Raw genomic sequence first — 16,414 nt, forward strand, 5'->3', positions numbered from 1 at the left:
ATACCTTGAGCCTGTTTACAGGCAATGGAACTCCCTTATTGATACACTTCCTCCAAAGTATAGGAGAGCACATGGAAAAGTACAGGATGGGTTTAAATCAATAATGAATTACATTTTTGAAAACTGCATGATTCATTTAAGTTAACATTCAGTCTCCAAGTCCTATCAACTACCTCCTCACCATATATATATATATATATATATATATATATATATATATATATGATGGGCTGCCCAGGCTGGCCTTGAACTCCTGAGTTCAAGTAATCCACCTGCAGCAGCCTCCCAGGTAGCTGGGATTACAGGCATGCTCCTCATCATATATTTTATCTTCCTATCTTTCTGTCTAATGGCTCCTGTCACTCCACAGACCCTGCCTTCTGCCTCCTAGAATATTTTAGTAACCACCAACTTGCTTTCTGACTTCAAAACTTCTCCCCTCCACCTGTCCACCCTGCATTTACCAACAAATAACATAAGATTCACCAGGGTAGCTTGCTAAAAGTAAATGCTTTTAGGCCTCACCCCAGAGGTTTTGATTTAGAAAGTCTAGTGTGAATACTAGAAATCTGTTTTCAAACAAGCTTTCTAGGTGATTATAATATGCATCAACATTTGGGAACCACTGGCATATCATGCCATAGATCTTCTTTAAAATGCACTTTAAGTTCACTTTTAAATGCCTCAAACCAAGTCCTATTTTATATCTAACCACTTATCTCCCCTGGGCCAATCCTTAAGCCGTTGCAGTTAACCACACACACCCAGCCTTTGGAGCCTTTGCTAGAGCTATTTCTGTACTCATGAATGTCTGTGCTACTCTCTTGCTCCAACTTCCACACAAAGAAACATACCTCAGGACTTGGGAAGATATGTTTATGTAAAATCATCTTTCTCTGAACCTATTCCTCCTTATAAAAATAAAACGTATTATTTTTCCTTTGGGTCCTGATGGTATGCAACTTAGAGTTCTTTTTAGCACTATTTTCTGTTGCTGCTTTTACATCTACATCATGTTTATGTGTCTGTCAGCACTTATTGTAGTGAAAGGTCAGTAAAGATAAGAACTGTGTTCTACTCATTTTAGTATCACTCTACAGGCACCACAATCCCTGACACATAGTAGGGGCACAATAAACATTTTCTGTATTGATTGAAAGATGACAGTGTGGCTGGCCAGCTCTATATTTACTGAAAAAGTCTACAAAATAAATAGAAAACATGATCATTGTCCTCCAATAGTTTAAAGTATCTTGTAATTTTATCGATACACTCTATTTGTACATTATGGGGTACATGTGAAATTTTGTTGCATGCATAGAATGTATAATGATCAAGTCAGGGCATTTAGGGTATCCATCACCTAAGGATTTATCATTTCTATATGTCAGGTACATTTCAAATTGTCTTTTCTAGCCATTTTGGTACAGTGCATTATTGTTGTCTATAGTCACCTGATTCTGCTATCAAATATTAGAACTTATTTCTTCTATCTAACTGTATGATTGTACCTGTTAACCAACCTCTCTTCATTTCCCCCCTCCACCCACACATCCTTCCCATTTTCTGGGAGAAAGAGAATCTATCATTCCACTCTCTATCTCCATGCGATCAACTTTTTTAGCTCTCATATATTAATGAGAATGTGTAATATTTATCTTCCTGTGCCTGGCTTATTTCACTTAACATAGTGTTCTCCAGTTTTATTCATGTTCCTGTAAATGACATGATTTCATTCTTTTTCATGGTTGAATAGTATTCCATTATATATATATATCACATTTTCTTTATCCATTCATCCATTGATGGGGATGCTTAGGTCAAACAGCTTAAAATCTAATTAGGGAAACAGGACTCACCACATGAAACAATCAACGAAAGTTATGTGGAGCAGTAGGTCAATCATAACCATGGGAATGTTACAAAATATCTGTATAATAACCATAGTATTGTATTTCAATAGTGTCAAATGTACTTAAGACATTTGATTGGTCTTTGGAAATGTTTTTGTATCAGGAAAGACTTATAGGGGAAGAAGGACTTCAATTGTGATTTTTTAAAGTGGTAGAATTAGTGGATTAATGATTGCCAGAGGCTAGGGGGAGGAAAGAATGGGGAGGGATTACTAATGAAAAAATGGAATCTTTTTAGGGTGATGAAAATGTTCTGGAATTAGTGGTGATAGGTTTACAACTTCAAAGTACTAAAGACTACTGATTTTTACACTTAAAGCCACTAGATCAATAGTTCTCAAACCTTAGCGGGCATCAGAGTCACCTAAAGGACTTGATATAATGCAGATTCCACTCCAGAGTTTCTGTTTCAGTCTGTCTGGAATGGAGCACAAGAATTTACATTTGTAATAAATACATGTTCCTAGGTATGATGCTTATGCTGCCAATGAACCATCCTGTAACAATCAGCAGAGTAAACAAAAAGGTAGTAAGGAGAGAGACAGAAAGTAGAATGGGCCGGGCGTGGTGGCTCACGCCTGTAATCTCAGCACTTTGGGAGGCCGAGGTGGGTGAATCACCTGAGGTCAGGAGTTCAAGACCAGCCTGGCCAACATGATGAAACCCCATCTCTGCTAAAAATACAAATATTAGCTGCGCGCAGTGGTGGGCACCTGTAATCCCAGCTACTTGGGAGGCTGAGGCAGGAGAATCGCTTGAACCCAGAAGCAGAGGTTGCAGTGAGTGGAGATCATGCCATTGCACTCCCGCCTGGGGTGACAGAGCAAGACTCCGTCTTAAAAAAAAAAAAAAAAAAAAAAAGGAAAGTAGAATGGTGTTTGCCATTTGCCAGGGGCTGTGGGGAGAGAACATGGGGAATTATTGTTTAATGGGTGTGTGGAGTTTCAATTTGTGAAACTGAAAAAGTTCTGGAGATGGACTGTGGTGATGGTTACAAAACAATGTGAATATATGTAATATAATTGGACTGTATACACTTATAAATGGTTACATGGTAAATGTTATGTGTATGTTACTTCAATGAAGAACATAGGGGTAAAGTGTTGAAAGAATTGGGCGCAGTGGTGGGCACCTGTAATCCCAGCTACTTGGGAGGCTGAGGCAGGAGAATCGCTTGAACCCAGAAGCAGAGGTTGCAGTGAGTGGAGATCATGCCATTGCACTCCCGCCTGGGGTGACAGAGCAAGACTCCATCTTAAAAAAAAAAAAAAAAAAAAAAAGGGGAAGTAGAATGGTGTTTGCCATTTGCCAGGGGCTGTGGGGAGAGAACATGGGGAATTATTGTTTAATGGGTGTGTGGAGTTTCAATTTGTGAAACTGAAAAAGTTCTGGAGATGGACTGTGGTGATGGTTACAAAACAATGTGAATATATGTAATATAATTGGACTATATACACTTATAAATGGTTACATGGTAAATGTTATGTGTATGTTACTTCAATGAAGAACATAGGGGTAAAGTGTTGAAAGAATGCACATTAGTAAAGGCATCACAGTCATGGGATGAACTTCAGTACAATGGAAGCCTGGTTCCTTACAGGACCATACTGGTACATGGCCCAGGGGTTGGGGATCCCTGTCCTAGACCACTATATTTGCTGTGGCTCTGCCTTCCAGTCATTTTCTATCCCATTATTGTGTTTTACTTTCTTCATAGCCCTTGCTAGTTCTTCTGCCATGAATACTCTTCCCCCAAATGGAAGGCACTGCAAGAATTGATAGATTCTGGCCATTATTGGAGTAGCAGCAGTAGAAACATAAAGAGATATTTGTTTAGGTATGGCATAATTAAAATGAACAGGGGAAGGGGGGCAGAAAAAAAACAAAAACACTTAGATGCTGTCCTTGGTCCTGAACCAACAGTACCTGGTGAATGGCTCTTACTTATCCCGAGAATCTGGTAACTTCTCTTCTAGGGCTTAGACCTTCATTTTTACCCTTTTACTAAAAAAAAAAAAAAAAAAAAAAATGCTGTAGCTTTTAGTGTCTCCAAAAAGTCAAATCCTGGTAATAATTTACAATTTACCTAGCCAATTCCATGTACTTTGACAGTTATAATAGGTTTCTACTTAGAAAAATTTTTCTTTTCCCACTAGAAAGAAAAGAGGGTACATTCCCCCATTCCCTCTCCATCTCAATCCTAAGATTATGCATTTGAAGGTCAGTTTATGTGAAGCATCACTCAGACCTTCCAAGTGACTGTGACAAGAGAGATGAGGGCAAGATGGAATTGTTGATGGCTAGCAGGTCTTGGCTAAGATGTCACTCCTCAAAGAGGCTTCCTAGAGTCCCCAACCTTTATGGCACCAGGGACCAATTTCATGGAAGACAGTTTTTCCATAGACAGGGGAATGAGGGGGAGGGATGGTTTCAGGATAAAAGTGTTCCAGCTCAGATCATCAGGCATTAGATTCTCATAAGGAACGCACAACCTAGATCCCTGCATGTGCATTTCACAATAGGGTTCACACTCCTGTGAGAATGTAACACCTCTGCTGATCTGACAGGAGGCAGAGCTCAGGCCATAATGCTGGCTTTCTCGCCTGCTGCTCACCTCCTGCTGTTCAGCCTGGTTCCTAACAGGCCATGGACTGGTACCGGGTACATGGCCCCAGGGGTTGGGGATCCCTGTCCTAGACCACTCTATTTGCTGTGGCTCTGCCTTCCAGTCATTTTCTATCCCATTACTGTGTTATACTTTTTTCACAGCCCTTGCTAGTTCCTCTGCCATTAATGCTCTTCTCCTAAATCTTTTCAAGACTCACTTCTTTCATTTCACTTAGTTCTTACCACATTTTCAAAATAAGCACTTCCTGTCATTCTCTATAACATTACACTTGTATTTTTCTTCAAACACATATCCCTCCCAGCTAAAAAAAGGACAAACAATTTTGATAGACATTTCACCAAAAAGTTATATAAATAGCCAGTAAGCACATGAAAAGATGCCCAACATCATTAGGCAATAGGGGAAATATAAATCAACATCACAAAACCTACTTCACACCCACTGTGATAGCTATAATCAAATAGCCTGATAATAGTAAGTGTTGGTGAGGATGAAAAGGAATGGAAACCCTCATAAATTGCTGGTGGGAATGTAAAATTGTACAGCTGCTTTACACAGGAATGGAATTGCTGAGCCCTATGGTAATTCTTTTGACTTCTTGAATTTGGGAGTTCCTTTAAAAGTTAAACATAGGGTTACCCTATCAGCCAGCAATTCCACTCCTAGGTAGGTACCCTTGATAATTGAATACATATGTCCACACAAAAACGCAGACGCAAATGTTCATAGCAGCATTACTCACAATAGCCAAAAGTGGAAACAATCCAAATGTCTATCAACTGATTAATGGGTAAATAAAATGTGCTGCATCCATACACATTTATATGCCTGGCAAATAAAAGGAATGAAGTACTGATTCATGCTACAGTGCGGATGAAACTTGGAAACACTATGCTAAGTAAAGAAGCCAGACACAATGTATGATTCCATCCATATAAAATGTTCAGAATAGCCAAATCCATAGAGACAGAATATGCATTGTGTGCCAGGGACTGGTTTCTTCTTGGGGTGATAAAATATTCTGGAATTAGATAGTGGTGACAGTTCTGCAACTTGATAAATGTACTAATAAACCACTGATTTTTATACTTAAAAATAATAAGATTTTTTTTAAAAAAAGCAAGCATAAACAACCACTTATCTCTCCCTGAAATATACATTCTCTATGAGTAATCCCCACGAGAATGAGGGCAAAACCCTCAGAGGGAGTATGTCAGAATCACTTGCGGGACCATCACCAGGATATAAACTCCATGAGGGCAGAGACATTCTCTTTTTAATCCACCATATATCAGAACAATGACTGGCACATAGTAGGTACCCAATAAAATTTTGTGACTTAATGAGGGAATAAAAGAGGAAGAGATAATATCTGTGTGAAACAATTAGAGGATTTTTTAAAATCTTAAAAGTCTTCACTGTGTATTACAATAGAATTGTGATTTTAGTAGAAGGAAACTAGATTCTTTTAAAGATTGGTTCTTCTATCTAAAAAGAAAATTCCAAATCTCAACAATGTCTAACATAATATAAGAATATATTTTAAACTTTGCCACCCTAGGGTTTCTTCTCAATTGTAAAAATTACTGTAGTTTACTTCATTTCGTGATTTTTTTTTTTTTTTTTTTGAGACAGAGTCTTGCTCTATCACCCAGGCTGGAGTGCAGTGGTGTGATCTCGGCTCACTGCGACCTCCATCTCCTGGGTTCAAGCTATTCTCTGCCTCAGCCTCCTGAGTAGCTGAGACTACAGGTGCACGCCACCACGCCCAGCTAATTTTTGTATTTTTTAGTAGAGACGGGGTTTCACCATGTTCACCAGGATGGTCTCGATCTCTTGACCTCGTGATCCACCCACCTGGGCCTCCCAAAGTGTTGGGATTACAGGTGTGAGCCACCGTGCCCAGCCCTCCATTTAGTGATCTTATACAGGGCCATTTTCATTGTATTTATATTATTGAAAAAACATCTTTTATTCTATAACCTTGTAACCTTGCTCACTAATTGGTGGCCCACTGACTGAAACAAGTCCACTGATATGTTTTGTTTGGTGATTAATGTGTTCAAACATTCTTTAAAATTTAAACTCCTATAGGTGAGCCAAATATTCAATTTGACTCAGTACACTTCCTCCTGTTATTTTTGTACACGGTCTGATTCACAGGCATAAATGATCTCCCTGGCCCTTTGTATCAGTCACGAAGGTCTAAGTTATGCTGCTGAAACAATCCCAAAATCTCAGTGGCTTAAAATAAGGAAGTCTTCTATTTTCTGCTCACATTATGTTGCCATCAGAAGTCAACTAAGGGCTCAACTCTCAGGTCCTTGTTATCCTCACTTCAGGACATAGGCTGTCAGCGAAGCCACTGTCAGAAACATTATTGGTGACTGGCAGCTGGAAAAGAGAGCAGATGATGCCCACGATGGCTTTCTAAGATTTCCTTGACCAAGGAAAGTCACATATCTGGTAGAGAAATATAATTCTCCCCCATGAAGAAAGTTGTGGAAAGTTATACAGTTTAACACTTGGAGGAATTTGGATTGAATATTGAATGCAGTTCAATATCAAGACCTTTTCTACATGAAAATTAAGAAATGTTTGTCAATTTTTCAAGCATTTGTATTCCCCAACACACGTGAAGGTTAATGCACTCAGAGCTTTGATTCTCAGTTGAGGCCACACACCCCTGGATGAGGTGAGTGATGGGTCATAATCTTTATTTTGTTTTGGGGATAGAGATTGAAGGCAGAAAACATAGGCTTGAGTTTTATTTTTTATTTGTTTTTATTTTTAAACTATTTTAGAAATGGAGTCTTACTATGTTGACCAGGCTGGAGTGCAGTGTCTATCCCCAGGTGCTCTCATAGCACATTGTAGCCTTGAACTTCTGGGCTCAAGTGATCCCCCCACTTCAGCCTCTGGTGTAGCTGGGACTACAGACACGAACCACCATGCCCGGCTTGAGATTTTATTTTATTTTTAAATAAAGACCCCACAGGTGATTCTGGCATACTGCTCCAAGATGTTGTGTCCTCATTCCCACAAGGATTACTGATTTAGAGGCTCACAGCTTTTGAGAATGCCAGATTCAGATAAATAACTAAAGATCAGAATGAAAACATTACAACCCAGACATCAATGATCAGTAAAGGATTCAGCTATGCTGTTAGTGAAAAAGTTAAGTACTAGCACATTTTCAAGTTAAGATGAATAAGTAATTGGGAAAAGAGAGGAGACTGGAAATTTCCATTAATTTCCATAAAATAAGTGACATTCATTTTAGAAGTTAGCACCGCAGAGGTAATGTAGATATTATTACCATCTCCTGCCTGACAGATAGTGTTTATTACAAGTTAGAGCTATATCCCTCCATCTCCTGACCTTCCTAAGGTTTAGGTAAACACTCTTTATCAAAAGAGGGAGAAGGAACACAGGTCAGAGGGTGGCATCATGGTGTCTTTGCTTCTCCAGCCTCACAGACCTAGTCTGAATCTCATGGAGAGAAAGGACTCAGGAAGCAGCAGAAGTAGCTGGTTTTTAAATTGAGTCTGGTGAGACAGTTGGGTGCAGGCTGCTATGCCTGTGTAACCTGGAGGCAAAGTAGGAAACAGATTGGCAGAGGAGTCATCCTTCTTCTAGGTCTGCATAGACCAGAGCATGGTGTGAACACAGTGAAGACCACAAAGACTTTGCCTTGCTGGATTGTGGTGAATCACCCAATTCAACAGAGTAATTTAAATGAATGATTCTCAACCAGGGACAAGTTTTACCACATGGGACATTTGGCAATGTCTAGAGACACTTATGGTTTTATCACAAGTAAGAGTGTAGGTGCTACTGGCATCTGGTGGATAGAGATCAGGGATGCTGCTAAACATCCTACGATGCACAGAACAGCCTTCAAAACAAAGAACAAACCCCAAATGTCAATAATACTGATATGAGAAACCCATATTTAAATGAAAGCACTTAGTACAGTGCCTGGCATTTGTTAAATGCTTAATAAATGTTGATTCACCATGGGTTGATCTCCTGGTGTCCATAAGGTTTTAAATAATTGTCAATACCCTAAAATTAACCATATATAGTATACCAAGATTTCTCCATTACAAGATGTACTTTTTAAAAATCACTTTTTAAATTTCTTAAATTGGTATGAGATGTAATAATTGATATATTTTCCCCTAAGAAGCTGTTATCAAATCTCAAATCATGGTGCATGTCAGTTGATGGCATCTTAAAGTCCTGAAAAAGGGCCAGGAGCTGTGGCTCATATCTGGAATCCCAGCACTTTGGGAAGCTGAGGCAGGCAGATCACTTGAGGCCAGGAATTCAAGACCAGGCTGGCCAACACGGCAAAACCCCATCTCTACTAAAAATACAAAAAATTAATCAGGTGTGGTGGTGTGCACCTGTAGTCCCAGCTATTCGGGAGGCTGAGGCATGATAATCAATTGAACCCAGGAGGTGCAGGTTGCAGTGAGCCAAGATGGCGAGATGGTGCCACTGCACTCCAGCTTAGTTGACAGATGAGATTCTGTATAAAAAAAACAAAAACAAAAACAAAAAAAAGCCTCCTGAGAAAGCTACACTTCTAGGCTTCTATTACCTGTATTAGAAGAGGCATTTTCAAAATACTACCTGGGAATGTGACAAAGTAACCTATTCATATATTAGCTGACTTATTATCACCAGTTACATAATCATTAATCGACTGTTCTGCTGCTGACTAATACTGCTTTCAAATTCTGCACATATTAATCTTTCTCTGTGATGAATATTCAGAACAAAAGAAAATAAAAAACATTAACTTTGGTAGAAATCCTAGACAGCAAGCGTTTCTCCTTCCTTTTAGAGATGAGAAACCAAAGGTTCATGAAGGCTTATTAACTGGCTCAACTCTATTCAGCTAGTCAGCAGTAAAGCCACACCTATAAGTCAAGGGTCCAGAATTCCAGCTCAGATCTGCTCCTCAGATAATTGCAAATGTGTACTCTTTATTCAAGTTGCGCTCAGCAAGAGGTTGTTACTCTTTATTCATCTATGAGACTAGTGATATTTTCTATGGAATATGAATCATATTCCATATGATTATATGGAATATATAATCATTCCATCAATGTTATTGAACATCTTACTATGGGCCAGGTAGTATGTTAGGTATTGTACTTATAAAGATAAGTAAAAATGACTACAAGGGTAAAAAACTCACTTACCTTCTAGGCCCAAGTGGATAACAAAACTGGTTGAGTTAGAGTTGCCAGATACAATATAGGGTGCCTTAACTGAATTGCATGAATTACATTGGACCTACTTACACTAAAAAATAAAAATAAAATAGTTGTTTATCTGATCTTCACATTTAAACAGGCTTCTTGCATTCATATTTGCTAAATGCAGCAACCCTAACTAGCTGGGAACTGGGGAGAGCTGGAAAGTACATGCTTTATCTAAAGGGAGCAGCTGCTACCTCCCCTCCCCACCCCCTCTCAGAAATCATTGCCACAAGGCATGCAAGCCCAGTGAACTCATTGAAATTATCATGATATGCTGGAAATCCAGAACTCTAGCTAAAATCTCCCTAATTTTAAAAGTGGTAAACTGATTTGAAAAAAATTTAAAGACTATGTGAGCCAAAGGAAAAAAAAAGAAAATAATGTCTGTGGATTTTGATGGTGTTTAAGCAACCTCCAAAATAAGACTTCTCTTTCTCACCCGAATGTGGAACCAGTTAAGCCACACAGGTTTCAGGCAGATTAAGGTCAAAATGTCAGCTTCAATACTGATGATGTAACCATAAAGGATTTGGCTTAAGTGTACAACCAAATAGGCTTGCTAGAAAGCTCCCGAATTGAACTAACCATCCTCCCCACAAATCAAGCCCTTCACCCCAGCAAGGCAGAGCTAACCCTCCAGTCAAGATAGTAAACTACAATATTCCCCTCCTTGCAGATAACACAGGTATGAAGAGAGGGGAGAGCAGCAAAGGCTGAGCTGCGTGTGCCTGGTCCTTTCCAGACTTTCCAGAAAACTCTGCCCCACGGAGGACAAGGAAAGCCAAAAGAGAGAAGCCAGGATTGTTAGTCTTGGAAAATGCCTCCATATAGAAACATGAGCCGGAGAATAAATCACTTGCCTCTCTAACCAGTTGGATTTGATCCATGAGTTCCTAGTTTTGTTCACCTGACTCAGTCCCTGACTTTTAAAGTCAAGTGCATCAACATGCTGCCAGTACTTTGATGAACATCTATACAGGATCCATCTCTACAGCAGTGAATTCCACCTGGGGTAAAGTATGCATGTAGGTTAGGATGCTACAGCGGGACTCTGTCTGCTTTTTCTGTCTGTTTCTGCTAAGGCCTCCACACATTAGATGGTCAGTACTCTTTGTTCTACGGGAAGGGCTAGATTACCTAAACAGGACTTTCAAGGAGGGAGCAACAAACCAGTTTTGTGGCTCTCAGCAAACATCCATCTCAAAGGTGAGTTTGGAAATAATGGAGAGTATGTCAGTGTGTTTGTGTCTCAGGCCTACTTCCCACGCCTCTGGGGGAAGGGTGGGACTTATCTCTCTCTTCCCTCAAGCCTGCTAAGAGGAGATTAGACTATATTTGAGATAAATACCTCGAGCACAGTGACAGCCATGCAGCTCATGCCTGTGAAATCAAAAGGCAAGAGGCTGCGGTTGGCTGGCTGCTCTGAGGTCAGAGAGAAAAGACCAGACTGCTCTTGGAACAGACTGTTCTCCCACTGACGATGGGGACAAAGATGCATGAGTGTATCTCCAGGACTGGATGTGAGCTGCATTGGAGAAAAAGAGTGCAGGCCTGCAGCCTGGGAAAACCCAAAAGGATGCCATAAACCCAACAGGAAGATGGGTTGTCATGGCCCCAGGAGCTGAGAAAGGAATAAAAATGACATAGAAAAGTACATTGTCCACATCATAGAGAACACAGCTGAATGTGCCCAATGAGGTCCTCAGAGAACCTACAGAAGTGCCCATGAGAACAGTTCTCTCTGGGACTCAAACCCAGGGAGAGGTGCTTTTAAACATGCAAAGAGAGGGAACCATCATCATATTACATTGCAGTGTCCACATGAATAAGACCCTAACTTACCTCATATCTCTTCTCCTTCCTCTGCTTTAATCCAGGAGGAGCCAGAGACCTCTTAGTAAGTGAAGAAGAAGGGGAAATAGGTAAAAAGCCACTATTCCCCATGTTAGATGAGGAAATAGGAACATTCTCCTCCTCTACCCAACACCCACTGTAGCTTTTAGTGGCTGGAGTCAGGAGAGAAGTTTTCATGTTAAATGAATTTCAGAGGTTTGACTATGACATAGAAATGGATATTTTAATTACTGAAATAAAACTATTTTGTAATTAGAGGTGACTGGAAGACATTTTATCCTCAGCAGAAGAATAGATAAAGGTAGGACTTTCCCTCCCCCTTGGACCCCACCAAGGTTTTATCCAGAGGCAGAGGAAGAAGTAACCCTTTATGTGAGTTTGAATGGGCAGAAGAAGAAAAGGATGAAGTTGTCTTCTAATTGCACTCTATGAATGTTGCTTTTTTGTTAACATAAATGTCACATATATTTTTAGCTGGTGTAACAGAAAAAAACATCTCAAGCCGGCTTGCATAACAGCTTTGGGCACAGTCTGATCAAGGCCCCGGTTCTGTTTGCTAGTGATCCTCCTGACTCTGCCCTCTCTCCATGCTAGTTTCTTCCTCAGATTGACATTCCTCTTGGTCACCAGATGCCTACAGTCAGGGGGTGCAACTCTCTGCTCCCTGCTCACTTCTGAAGGGGAGAGCATGGATACCAACCACAGAACAAAGCCCTGCAGTCTCCCGCTGAGTAGAACACCCACGAAGAAGTGTTGGCCATTTCCCTGTTGCCAGGGAAATATCACGTACTGGTTGGATTAGGCCTGTATTAATCCAGTCAATGGAACATAGTTAAACTATCCCAGACCCTCCATAGACACTAGAGAAAAGGTGAATCCAACCCAAATGTAAGACTGCTACTCAATAGGACAGAAATGGCATGGATGTCAGTGAGACGGGAAAAAAAATGTGTGCCAAAGGAGATCAGGAAGGGCTGAATAGAAGACATGGCGTTTGAATTGAAGCCTTTAATGAGGAAAGGGGATTGAGATTGAGGGCCAGGGTGGAGAGCGGGTTGTGAAGAGGATAGGGAAAATGTAAGGACACTGCGGATATAAGAATTAATGGAAGAATCATGGGCCACAAAGCAGCAGGATTATATTACAGAGATTGTAAGTAGTGTTTATTGGAGCACAGGGTACTGGGGAGGTGGAGGAAAGATGAAACTGTTAAGGAATTTAGACACAGCATGTAGTAGCTGGCAGGAAACAGATGACACTCTCAAACAGGGTAGTTGAGGAGAGCTAATAAAGGGACCATTTACCAAGGTGTAGTTAGGATTAAGAGAAAGTAAACTGGGATGGTGCTGTGCTATGGGCTAGCAAGAGCAGGAAGTCATTTCTGTCCCTAGGTCTGAAGAGGGAAACAGGGGAGCCAACACCAAGGAACCAGAGATCTTAGAGTCTGCAAGTCTGCATGATAGAAGCCATGGCCTTTAGTAGAGGGATCGTGCCTACTCTTAGCAGCCTGGCTGGGAGGGGCCTGGGGAAATAATACACCAACCTCTCTCCTCTTCTTCAATATTGATGACTTCCATTGGTTAATATCAAACTGGAAGTTGGAGAGAAAGGGAGTCTATCTATACAAGTCAGCACCCTGGAGCCCAGAAGAGAGTAAAAAGGGGGTAAAAAGCAGTTTCGGAGGGACAAACAGAAAACACCCAGCGCAGAAGGAGGAACAAACATTTGGAGGAACAAACAGAAAATATCAGAAAACATTTTAATCCTGGGTCCTGGGACGTCATGGAAAGTTTTGAAGTTAGGAGCACCGCCATCCTCTAGGGGGAGCTCAAGGATTTCGCTCCACTCATCCCCAAGGCGATGCATCAAAAAGATCAGGGCGAAACAGACTTCAAGGAAAGAGCCCTCGGCTAGAGGAAGAAGCCTGGAGAAGTAAAGGGATTGCTCCTGGAATTGGAAATCTACCCTTTGCACTTCGATTTACTGTATTTGGATTGATTTGCAAGAATAACCATTAAAATAATCAAAGCTAAAAAGTAAGTATGTACTGTGTGCCAAGTTCTTGACTCATTTAGCACAACTCTTCGGAGGTAAGCACCATTGAAATTCTCACCTTCTAGATTAAGAGGCTGATAGAACCTGGATTTGAGCCCATTGACAATGGACCACTCTCTGCTCTGTTTTATTCTCATGCTGCTGGTTTAGTCAGCTGAGTCAAAGATTGCCTTTGCTTAGAAGGCCTAACAAAACCAGAGCAGGGTCCATGGAAAAAGAGACATGAAAAGGGACATATTTCCTGGTAAGATTTGTGTTCATTTAACAATTTTAAGCACATATTTAATAACCAGGCCCTCACTACCTGGCAAGCTCTGAGCCAGGTGCAGGATATCCGAGGGAACTAGGAGAGAGGCACTAAGTGCTGTACTAAGAGCCTGAATGAGTGCATTTGAGTCCTGGGTCTGCTACATGTGTGACCTAGGAAAAGTCACTTAAATCATTTAACTGTCTGTTTCCTCATCTTTAACATATAGATCGTTAAAAAATACACAGCACTTGGAATAATAAACGGGCAGATTGTTAATGTTAAAGGTGTGAGCTGCTGTTCTTACAACACAATGTCAGCCCTTGAAGCTCTTACAGTTGATGGAAAGATGGAGATGAGTAGGATCTAATTATTGGCCAAGTGCAAAGGAGCTAAAAAGGCCACCCACCCTGCTACTTACTTCAGCAATACCCAAGGAAACAAGGGGAAAAAAAGAGCTCTAGAGGCTCTTCTTGGTCTAGCCCTGCTTTTGAGTTTGGGGCCAAAGCTGTAATTCAGGGGTGTTAGCAAGGTTCTTGTCTGGCATTCTAGCTCTGAACAGTTGATACCGGCTGCCTGAACCATGTGTTAAGAGAGATCTCAGACTGCATGTAGAGAAAGGATGCCTTGAGAGATAAGTGATGTCTGCCATTGATTGAGGGTGGAGAGGAGGGGCCAAGTGGTTCTGGAACAGTGTCCTTTTGCCTAGAATGTCCCTACAGCAGGAGCAGCTGGGCAAGACTCAGAAGTCCTGATTATAATCACAGATTAAGGTGACCAACTATCCCAGTTTGCCTAGGACTGTTCCAGTTTTAGAACTGAAATTCCTGCAACCCAGAAAACCTCTCAATCTTGGGCACATCCCAATCAGCTTTGCAGGCTTTCTCTGACAATACCAAAAAAAAAAATAAAATAACAAAAACAACTATGAGCTCTGACTAGAAGAGATTACTCTTTTTGTCTTGGCCAATTTCAGCCTGTGAAAATGCATCTTATTCTGGCCTGTATGTGCCAGCCATATGCCCTCAAATGTTCCCCCACTTCACAATAGCTGACCTCCATACTTCTCTCCTTTCTCAGCTATTTTTCCTGCTGTATCCACTGAAGCCTTAGTAGGAAACAGATGGCACCATCAAAGGGTTTAGCTGAAGAGAATTTCATGCAGGGATTATTTACAGAGGCGTGGGCAGGGTTAATGGAACCAACAAGAGCTGGGGAGACAGTCAGGGATTAGCTCTTACCACAGGAGGTCTGCAGGGACAAAGGGAGGAGTTGCTGTTACCAGCCTGGTAAGAGCTGAAACTGTGCAGGAGAGGTCACTGGGCCTGGGAGCTGGAGCCTCTGTCTCAACTGTGGTGAGGCAGGGAGGAAAGAGGAGGAGGGCATAAAAATCCCTGGCCTGGCTCTCCTCCTGCCCTCTGGCCTCTTGCCAGTGGTTTCTTGCCAGAGTGCAAGGAAAAGCAAATGAAACAACAGGTCTAGTAGAGGGCAGCCTCCCAGGCCACAGAGCATGACAGGAAAAGGCAGAGAACAGATCTAAGAATAACCATCCCAGGCCACCCTATTGTCACTCAGCTTCCATTCTAACACTTTACTTAGCCAAAGAAACTCAAGTCCTCAACACAGGGAAAACATAGTCTTATCAGATACTGTATCACTGAGTGATGATGTATTTCAGTCATATTACTTCCTGGACCCTAAACTGTATGTAACTTTAGTCACCACCAGGATGCAAGGCAGCAAAGAAAGTTAAAAAAAATAAATAACTATCATACTACAGCTCCACATCTAAGCAGTTCTAATCTAATAATCCTGACTTCCTCCTCCCAGCACTCGTTCCATAATTCTTTACCCTCACCTAGCATCTTGACAGTTCAGGTGTCTTACCTGATGGGGTGAGCCAAACCTTCCTTGCCACAGGATCCGGGTGGTTCCATCTTTGTTGAGTTGCTGCCATTTCTTATTGACCATTACTACTGGAAGTGGGAGTGCAATGAATCTCATGGGCTCCAGATACAGTGTTGTTCCCATGTGGTAGCAAAAATCCCAATTTCTCCTTGATAATCAAAATGAATCATACCAGTCCATACAAACACCCAATCCTCTGCCTTTGATCAGTGTCGTGAACAACCTGAAATGTTGAAGGGGCATTCTCAGTGTTTCCTAGTAGAAATATATCTCCCCCTTGGGCATAAGAACCTCACGCCCATTAGATGCAATGTTTTAGGGACAAGAAGACAGTATTATTGAAGTGGGTTATTACTCATCCTAAGTTCCCAGAGCCATGTATTCAACACCATGTATCAACCACTGATCTGACCACTTATAGGTCAGCACCCCAACTTCACAAGATGTTGTCTCCCAGCAGGCTCCATAAATGAACCTTCGATAGAACATTTCATCATTCCATCAATCTAGCTGCTTCCAGGTAAGAACAATG

At 41.2% G+C, this 16,414-nt stretch overlaps 1 long non-coding RNA gene across 4 annotated transcripts in view; it reads left to right on the forward strand.

Moving 5' to 3' along the window:
- The window catches only part of LOC103892101 (uncharacterized), a 71,348-nt gene that overhangs the window by 4,521 nt on the left and 50,413 nt on the right, over positions 1–16,414 (forward strand). For all 4 annotated transcript variants that reach the window (XR_010135809.1, XR_008512027.2, XR_008512028.2 and 1 more), the window contains exon 4: positions 10,495–16,402. This is a non-coding gene — a long non-coding RNA (uncharacterized LOC103892101). The remainder of the gene's footprint in view (positions 1–10,494; positions 16,403–16,414) is intronic.

The sequence above is a fragment of the Pongo abelii genome, chromosome 10, assembly GCF_028885655.2.
Source record: "Pongo abelii isolate AG06213 chromosome 10, NHGRI_mPonAbe1-v2.0_pri, whole genome shotgun sequence".
Classification (NCBI taxonomy): domain Eukaryota; kingdom Metazoa; phylum Chordata; class Mammalia; order Primates; family Hominidae; genus Pongo; species Pongo abelii.